Raw genomic sequence first — 9,910 nt, 5'->3', positions numbered from 1 at the left:
AGCCTCAGAAGGTCTCAGTAGGGAGGGCCAGGAACCTAAGGTTACAGTGAGGTCTTTAGAGCTGCACAGGCCTGCCTGGTTTAATCCCAGTTCTTCTGCTAATTGGCTGTGTGGCCTTGGGCAACTTATTCCCATCTCCAAACGGCAGCTTCCCCACCTATAAAAGGGTCATAACGGGCTTGTTTGAGGATCCACTGAGCTAAAGCATTACAACACCTAGCCCAGAGTAAGCACTTGTTATAACCAGCAGCATATCCGAGGACCACCTGGGAGCCAGGTCCAGGATGGAGTGCTCACACACAGCAGCCCCCATCTTTGGGATCAGGCAGGCGCTGTGACCCACCCTATTTCATGGATGAGGAAACTGAGGATAACAGGAGATGAAGCGATTGGCCAAAGCCACCGTGCCAGGCAGTGACAGGGCTGAGATTCAAACGTGGGCCGTGGAGACCGTGACTGGGCCACTTCCTGCCGGCTACTGAGCAGGAACAAAGGCCAGGGCGGGAGGGCGGGGCTGGAGGGGCGCTTCTCCCACCAGCTCCTCGGAGGTGACAGCGCGGAGGAGGGGAGGGGAGGCTGGGACAATCACGCTGATTTACAGCTTCCAGCGGGATTAACTGCACCATCTGGAGGCCACGCGTCCACCCGGGTGTGTTAGGAACCCCAACCCTTTGGTGTAAATGGCAGGGGGAGACGTGGTGGATGGCAGATCAGCTGTGAGATGCCAGGTTGACTGTGGGGACCATGTGGGGCCCACCTGGCTTTCTTCAAGTCCCCATCTACCCCCGAGGATGTCTCCCACTGAGGGGGCTGGATCTGCACCAGACTATGAAGATTCCAGAATGGCTGGATCCAAGGGTTCAAATACAAAGGGAGAGCTGTGGCCTGAGCCACCAAAAAGTACAGGGGGTGAACAGGAAGGGCAGGGGAACAACAGAGACAGGAGCAGCACCTGGACACTCGCTCTCAGGGGTGTGCGACAGCGACTGCACCACCTTCCAGCTGCGTCCCCGGCAAGTGGCTTCACCTCTCTGAGGCTCTGTCCCCTCATCTGTGAAACTGGAATCATCATGGTCTTTACCTCACTTGGTTTTTTGAGGCTCGAATCAGATAAGGAAATGTACAAACCTCAGTGGAGTGCCTGGCACTGAGTAAGTTCACAATTAGTGGCAGTTGTGATTATTATCCCATTTGCCAGATGAGAAGACTGAGGCTCAAAGCAGCTCAGGGACTTGCCTCGGATTACACAGCGGGTTGGCGGCAGAATCCCTGGCCTCTGCTTCTCATGACCCCAGTCCGGTGCTCTTTTCCTGGAGGCTGGACCAAAGAAGAACCTGCCTTGGGATACGGCCAGTCCCAGAGTGTCAGAGAACCAAGGTGGCCATCCTGGGTCACACCAGCTCCAACGACAGCTTCCATGTTCTAGCACCTACTGTGCACCAGACACCATGCCACGAGCTTGTGTGCACCACCTCCAGAAGCTATCACCATCTGTGATGGGGGCACTGCGCTGTCCCTGTCATCCAGATGCACAATCTGTGGCTTCAGAAGAGCCGGGATCCACCGCCAGGACTGTCTGGTCCTGGAATCCTCGTTCTCAGCACAGGCTACTGCCCGCTGAGCCAAGGTGGGGCTTCTCTAGACTGTAGCAACAGCTCCCAGGCGCCTTCTCCCCATGTGTTCATCTTCTCCTTCAAGGAGAGATGGCAATATGACACCCAGACCGCCACCGTGGACCCTAAGTCTTCTGGATACCAGACAAGTTTCCCCTGCAGGGCTGGGTTCCTTTCTCACATCTGGAAAGGGGGAGGGAGGAGGGAAGAATAAACATCAGTCCTAGCCCCTCCCTCCCTTCAGCCAGCACAGGGCTGCAGTGGGGGCCCAGGCTGCTAGGCGATGGTGGCCGGGAGGTTTGAAGCATGCGGTCCCCCTTCCCCGCACACCCTCCCTCCATTCCCATCTGGTCAGCCTGCTCGCTGAGAGTTGAAGTCCGCCTTGTACAAAAAACAAAAGCCTCCCCTTTCCAATGTAGAAAGCCCCAGAGACCCGGGCCACTCCGCTTGCCTTCTCTCTTGGCCAGTGTGGCCAGGATAGGGGCCGGGGAAATGACAGCTGCCCTGTCCAGGGGAGAGACATCCCAGTCCTTGGCTTGGGTCCACTCTGGGGCCATACCCCAGGAGCAGTCCGCGGAGCCTGGACCCGCTGACTCCCACCGGCCGCCGCCGGGAGCAGGGCCAGATGGGGCGGCTCCGGCTCCCGCCTCGCACGGCAGCCCAGGCTCCGTGATCCCTCCCCCTGGGACCTCCCGGCCTGGCCATCCGAAATGACCCTTGCCCCTTCCCCACAGAAGCCCAGACCTCTGACCCTTATTAAAAACAAACCAAACAAAATCTGGAGAGAAAAAAAATTCTCCACAAACAGCCTGAGAGATGATCGCGTGCCCCCGGCGCACGTACACACACCCCAGCCTCAGCCACGTGAGGCCACCTCCACACAAACACGCTGCTGGAGGGCGCGTTTTGTTTATGAAACGTCCAGGTTGCTCTCAACTTTGGGAGGGGTGTGGACTGTTTTGAGAGTTTTCTGCTGGATGAGGGAGCCTGGGGGCGGCAAGGACGTATTTTCCGCTTTATGCTTTTTACTGGTTCAATCCGGGGAGGGGGATACGTGAACAAAAGGACAGGAAACCCAGGAAGGTGCCCCGGGGCAGCACCCCCACCCCCAGGGGAGGTCCGGCTCCGGGAGGGCAGCCCCGGGGCCTGGGAAGCCCGGACTGGGCCTGAGCTCCGGAGGGGAGCGCTGGTGGCCCGCGTCCCCTCGGCGTCACCGCACTGGGCCCAGGGTCTGTCGCTCCGAAAACGTCTGGGACCGCTGAGCCGGGGTCCCTGCCCCCTCCTCTTCCGGCCTACAGCGCCTGGAAACCAAGGAATCCGCCCGGAACAAAGGCGGAGAGGCTTTCCAAAGGCAAACAAGGAACGATTTGGCTTTTCCCTCCCCCCGCCCCCGAACCACCACCCAAGCGGGCGGCCAGGGCAGGTCTGGGGGTCGGGGTGGCCCCGGCGCGGCGGCGGGACACTCCCGCGACGGCCAGACACTCCCGCGAAGCCCTCGTGGGCCAGACCCCGCTGCGCATGCGCGGGTTGGGGCGCAGGAGGCCGCGGCCGCCCGCGCAGCCTCGCTCTGGCCCGGTCTCCGAGGCAACGGGCTCGGGGGGAGGGGCCGGGTGGCGCGGGCCGCAGCGGCTGCTATTTCTGCCGCTTCCTGTTCCTCGCGGCCACGTCGCCATGGCAACGGTGTTACTCACCGCGGCCGCTTCCCGGCTCGGCTGGCGCGCGTGACCCCGGCCGCTCGCGCCCCCTCGTCTCTCACTTGCTGTGTTTTCCCCTTTTCCCCCGGGCGTCCTCCTCCTCCTGCACCCCGGGCCCCCCAAGCAGCGCGGCCCGGTGCCCCCCACCCTTCCCCCTCCTCCCCCGTGTCCACGGCCCGGGACGTGGGGGAGGGAGATTGATGGGGGACGCTTATTAAAAAACATTGTAACCGTTTCCGTTTTTATTACGTTGACAAGGGAGCGTTATTTACTGTTATTGTTTGCCGAGCGGGCCGTGCCGGATCGCGGGCGGCCCCCGGGGAGCTCACCTTCAGGCCGCGGCGGGCGGGGGCTGGGACGGGGGGCAGGGCGCGAGCAGGGGGCATCGGGCGGCCGCGCACCCCGGGGCCCTGCCCCTCGCCCCTTCCCCCGCCAGCCCGGCCGGGCCCCGCGGCGGGGCGCGTTGGCGCGGGGAGGGACTGCAGAGGCCCGGTGACTCGCGTTGAAGGAGAAAGGCAACAAAAAATAAAAAAGGAACAGATGACTTCATTCTCGGGAAGGCTCCGTCCTACACGGACCAATTTCCTGGGGACTGTGGTGGAACAGCCCCGCTGCCGTTGGAAGCACTTAAAACTAAACCAGATAAAGACCAGAACATTCTGGGCGCTGCTGAACCAAGCCAGGGCAGGCTGCCAGGGCATGCGATTTCTGGCCACGTGGGGAGGTGGGTGGCCTCCCTCCACCCTCGAAGGGCGCCTGGCTTCCAGTGTCCCAGGATTGAGGGACTTGTGGGGAGGTGTCCACTGGGATCAGAGGAGCCTGAAGGACGCCCCCCACCCCCAAGCCCCTGCTGGGATGTTAATGTCATCCTGCTAATTAAAGTTGGTGATTCTGTCCCTAACTCAGCTCCCCACTCTTGGACATTATCAGCTCAAATGCAAACAGTTGCTGTTCTGGACAGGGAAGCCAGAGCAAAAAGGCCTCTGCAGTACACACGTAACATGGGTTCAGAAAAAAAAAAAATATTGGCCGGGCACGGCCCTCCGGTAATCCCAGCACTTCGGGAGGCCAAGTCAGGAGGATCACTTGAGGTCAGGAGTTCAAAACCAGCCTGGTCAACATGACGAAACCCAGTCTCTACTAAAATACAAAAATTAGGCATGGTGGCGCACGCCTGTAATCCCAGCTACTCGGGAGGCTGAGGCATGAGAATCACTTGAACCTGGGAGGCAGAGGTTGCAGTGAGCTGAGATCATGCCACTGCACTCCAGCCTGAGCGACACAGCAAGACTCCATCTCAAAAAATAAAAATAAAAAAATGTTTACACTTACAAGCAGCTCCTAGTGAACAACCCTGATTTTGGAAACAACTTTCAGAGACCCCCTTCAGCCTGTTTTATGTTTTCTTTTTCTTTTTCTCTTCCAAGGACACGCGGTTAGCCTTTGGTCACCGAGGCCTTTGCCCTTGCAAGATAAATGATCTTCCGCTCTGTTCCCAGCACCAGCCGCTCTCAGCCACACAGCCCTACCTGAATGTGTGAACCAAAGTCACCGGTTCCAAGAAGAAAGAGTATCCCCCATCCCCGCCCCACCTCTACCCCTACCCCAGCGCTTGTGGAGTGTAAGACAGAGGTTCTCAGCCCTGAGATATGGACAGGCACAGGCCTTGGGCAAGCCTATACCTCCCTCCACTCCAAGTCACCAGCACTCACCCCACAGGCTGACCGTCCAAGCAGAGCTCTCTGGCAGCTGGTGGTGGGTTTAGAGGGTTTAGCTGATGTGAGAGTCGGGGCCCTGGGCAGTGATTGTGACAGAAATGATAATAGACACCCAGTGTCACAGAACCCTACATCTGTGAGGACTTTGGAGATTACCCAGACCAATTACCTCCCCATCTTGTTTTACAATTGGGCAAACTGAGGCCCAGAGAGGGGAAGGAGATGGGGGTAAGATGTGCCACCAGCTGGTGATAGAGCCTAGATGGGACCATGGCGTTGTGCCTCCCATTCAGGTGCTGGTCGCCCCACTCTTTCATCTGTGGAATTATCTGTATGATCAGAAGTTTGGGGCTGGGGACAGGGTAACCGTCAGGCAGGGGCCACTGACGCCAGACTGCCAGGGTTCAAATTCTTACTTCTAAGTGAAGCCTTGGGCCAGCGAGTTCTTCTCTCCAAGCCTTGGCCTCCTTATGTGTTAAGTAATGGGGATAATAACAGACCCTAGGCCAGGCGTGGCGGCTCACGCCTGTAATCCCAGCACTTTAGGAGGCTGAGGCGGGCGGATCACTTGAGGCCAGGAGTTCAAGACCAGCCAGGCCAACATGGTGAAACCCCATCTCTCCTAAAAATACAAAAATTAGCTGGGCATGGTGACGGGCACCTGTAATTCCAGCTACTTGGGAGGCTGAGGGAAGAGAATCACTTGGACCTGGGAGGCAGAGGTTGAAATGAGCAGAGATTGTGCCACTGCACTCCAATCTGGGCGACAGAACGAGACTTCGTCTAAAAAATAAATTAAATAAATTAAATAAGTAAATAAATAAATAAATAACAGAGCCTGCTCTGAGTTTGTCTTAAGACAGAAATGCCATGACGCAGGTGAGGCCCCTGAACTGACCTGGTACTTTCTAGAACTTAACTGATATTGGCAACCATGGCATTGCTGGTGGTGGTGGTGGTTGCAGTGGGTTAAATGGTGCACCCCCCCAAAAAAATATGTCCACACCCTAATCCCTGGAACCTGTGAATGTGACGTTATTTGGGAAAAGGATCTTTGTTGATGTCATTAAGCTATCGATCTTGGGAGGAGGTCACCCTGGATTACCCAAGGGGGGCCTAAATACCATCACAAGTGCCTAGATTACACGGAAGAGGAGAAGCTGTGTGTAGACGGAGGCAGAGGGTGGAGTGATGCAGCCACGAGCCAAGGAGCAGCTAGAGCCACCAGAAACTGGAAGCAGCAGGAAGGGTCCTCCCTGAGCCTGGGGAGGGAGCCTCCCCCTGGTGACTTCGATCTCAGACTTTTGGCCTCTAGAACAACAAGAGAATCATCTGTGTTGTTTTAAGCCACCGTGTTTGTAGTGATGTGCTCCTCAGCCGTAAGGAAGGAAACGAATACAGGGGTGTTGAGGATGAGGATGAGGACGGGGTGATCATAATGATGGTGGTGGTGATGCTGACAGTGGTTATATAAATGAAAACGGGGGTGTTGAGGATGAGGATGAGGACGGGGCGATCATAATGATGGTTGATGCTGATGGTGGTTATATTCACTTGCTAGAGCCGTCTGACAGTGGCGGAGGGCCGAGGTCCACAGTAAGGGCATGGGTAGGACCATGCTGCCTCTGAAGGCCCCAGCAAAGCTTCTGTCCCAGGCCTCTCTCTGGCTTCTGGCAGCCTTGGTGTGCGGCCGCGTCACTCCTGTCCTCTGGTCCTCCCATCCTCCTGCCCTCCGTCTTGACATAATCTTCACTCTGCATGTCTGTTCACCTTTCCCCTTTTTATAGGAACCTCACTCTTACTGGATTAGGGCTCCCCAGTGACCTCACCTTAACTTGGTTATCTCTGTAAAGACCACGCGAAGCCACATTCTGAGGGACTGGGGTTAGGACTTGAACCTTTTTTTTTTTTTTAAGACGGAGTTTTGCTTTTGTTGCCCAGGCTGGAGTGCAATGGTGCAATCTCGGCTCATTGCAACCTCCGCTTCCAGGATACAAGCAATTCTCATGCCTCAGTCTCCCAAGTAGCTGGGATTACAGGTGTCCGCCAACATGCCTGGCTAATTTTTTGTATTTTTAATAGAGCCAGGATTTCACTATTTTGGCCAGGCTGGTCTGGAACTCCTGACCTCAGATGATCCACCGGCCTCGGCCTCCCAAAGTGCTGGGATTACAGGCATGAGCCACTGCGCCCAGCCTAACCTATCTTTTTGGGGGACACAATTTTTCTCACAGCAGTGGTGATGAGGGAGGTGATGACGGTTGGTCATGGAGGGGATGACTATAGTCATGGAGAAGACAGTGACCACTATGGTGATGGTCCTAGGCCTTAGCCCTGGACCCCCAAACCCTGCAGCTGCTCCTCGGGGTGTGGTGGTCAGTTCATAGGCTCTCTGGGAGTCTAGAGTCTGTTCTCAGCGGTGGAGAACAGGGTTGGATTGTCAGCTGAAGGAGCAGAGAGGTGCGAAAGATGATCCCAGGATGCCATTGCCAAGTCAGTGTCCCTTCTGCACCCTTCTGAAGCTCTGCCAGCCACCAGCGGTGAGATCTGTGCAAGCTCTCTTAACCTCTGTCAGCCGCTGGTTGAGACCTGAGGTTACGGAGGGAGCGGCTCAGCCCCAGGCCTCTGGGAGTCTGGGATGGCACCCGGTGGAGACATGGGAACTCAGCCACCTTGGCCAGGAAGGCATGCATCAGGGGGAGTGGACAGCGAGGCTGGGGGGGCAGGTATGGGTGAGAGAGCTCTCCCTGCTTCTCTGCACCTGACTTTTCCCTGTCACGTGCAAGCCCTTGCTATTTTTATACACAGCTAAGTCAATGCTTGTCTCTGGCCCCTCCCTGCTGCCAGAAACCTCCCGGAGGGTAGGGACCGTGATCCAAACGTCTTTGAGTTGCCCAGAGCATGACCAGGTCCTCCACAAATGCAGAATGAACCTGGACTGGTTTTTTTCTGGAAGAACAGCAAGTGCCTCCTTTCTCCCTCCATCTGGGCACCACGGAGATAAGACCGGGGAGGCCAGCTGTTTTTGGATGGGATCTTTCTCTACCAGGCCCTGGGCTACCCAAGGAAGCCGGGCAGAACCGCAGAGTCAGCCTGGCCTGGCCTTTCTTCTGAAGCCCACGGAGCGTGGTAACCATGGCAGCAGGAAGACAGAGCCTGGAGGACAGAAAGCTCACTGGTCTTTGGTCTTTGACGGAAGCCAGGCAGGAGCAGGCCACTGTTTTTTGTTGTTGTTTTTTCTTATTAGACATAATCACATCAACCCTCTCCTCAATCTATCTTCCTCTAGCTTTTGCCGACCAATAATGGTAATAATAGTCATAGTTAGCATTCATTTGTTTGTCCAATCAATATTTATGAGCACAGACTCTTGCCAGGCACTCTTCTATGCACCAGGAGACACTGAACAGCAAAGCCAAGTTCCAGCCTTTTCAAGGCTGACATTCTGAGAAAGAGAGACAAAGAACCAGGAAACTAATGTTAGGAACCAGGGGGCAGGGTGAGGGGCTAGAGCAGAGAACAAGAGGGCTGGAGTTTGGACAGGGACGTCAGGGAGGTGAGGAGATGCCACTGGAGCCGAGACCTGGGTGGCGGGAGGGAGGGAAGGAGGCCTGAGGGGAGCCAGGAGCAGAGGCTCCGGGCCGGAGCAGCAGGTACCAAGGGGGCGTGCCCGGTGTCCTGACTCTAAGGACACCTGAACCCAGGAAGCCAGGGAAGGTGAAGGCAGGGGCGAGCCCAGGGTCAGTGTATGTGTCAGTGTGTGTCTGTGTGTGTGTGTGTGTTTTGAGACAAGGCCTCGCTCTGTCACCCAGGCTGAAGTGCAGTGGTGCGATCTTGCTCCCTGCAATTTCGACCTCCTGGGCTCAAGCCATTCTCCCACCTCAGCCTCCCAAGTGGCTGGGACTACAGGCACATCCCACCACACCTGGGTAACTTTTTTATTTTTTGTAGAGATGAAGTCTTACCATGTCATCCAGGCTGGTCTTGAACTCCTGGACTCAGGCAATCCACCCGCCTCGGCCTTCCAAAGTGCTGGGATTACAGGCGTGAGTCCCCGTGCCCAGCTTGATTTGTGTTTTTAAACCATCTCTCTGGTTTCTGAGTGAGAATAGACTGAAGGGGATGGAGGGAAGTCAGGGGAACTGATCAGAATTCTCAGCTGGGAGCTGATAGAGCCCAGAGGGGAGATGGCGGTGGCCTGGTTGGGGACAGGAGCAGTGGAGATGAAAATGGCTGGATTTCGGATATATTTTAAGTAGAGCCATCAGGATTTGTGAAGGGATCAGATGTGGATGTGGAAGAAAGAAAAGTATCAAGGCTGACTCCTGTGCCATGAACAGTGGGAGGCGCCATTTCCTGGGATGAGGAAGACTGCAAGAGAAGCTGGGGTGGGGCTGGGGTTTGGGGTGTCACTGTACCTCCATGGCCTTCTCGAAGCCTCAGGCTGAGGGTCTTGTGAGACCAGCCCTTGCTCTCTGCCTTGGTTTACTTCCTCCTTCTGCCTGGCCTGGCTTGCGCCCTCTTCATGGTAGTTTCTGTGGATGTTCAGCCCCCTGACCACTCCACCACTCCCCGGCACTGCCAATCCATCTCTCTCCCTTCCCCTCTTGCTCTCCCCCCTCAAAACATCCTGTGCTGCTGTTTCCTCCGCCGGAATGCCATTCCCGCTGCCCTTTGCACGGCTGCTCCTGAGACCCCATCAAGAGTTGGGGTTTGCACAGGTTATGCCCAAAAATCTCACGTGATGTTCATATGCTACACACTTGCAGATATCGAATACTCCCTGAAACCACTCAATCCACATAACCACCCTATGAGGTAGGCACTGTGATTATCCCCATTTTATCTATGAGGGAACTGAGGCCAAGAGAGGTTAAATAATTTG

General features: G+C 56.3%; 1 long non-coding RNA gene across 1 annotated transcript; it reads right to left on the bottom strand.

Annotated features, from left to right (window-relative positions):
- Window positions 1–221: 221 nt before the first annotated feature.
- On the bottom strand, window positions 222–3,390 carry LOC108582314. Its single transcript, XR_002517428.2, has 2 exons — window positions 3,305–3,390; window positions 222–1,796 (listed from the first exon to the last, which is right to left on the bottom strand). It is a non-coding gene; the product is annotated as an uncharacterized LOC108582314 (long non-coding RNA).
- Window positions 3,391–9,910: the final 6,520 nt, after the last annotated feature.

This window comes from Papio anubis, chromosome 13 (genome assembly GCF_008728515.1).
Source record: "Papio anubis isolate 15944 chromosome 13, Panubis1.0, whole genome shotgun sequence".
In the NCBI taxonomy this organism is placed as follows: Eukaryota; Metazoa; Chordata; class Mammalia; order Primates; family Cercopithecidae; genus Papio; species Papio anubis.
Note: the sequence above shows the minus strand (reverse complement) of the source record. Positions and strands in the feature narration are given on the sequence as shown.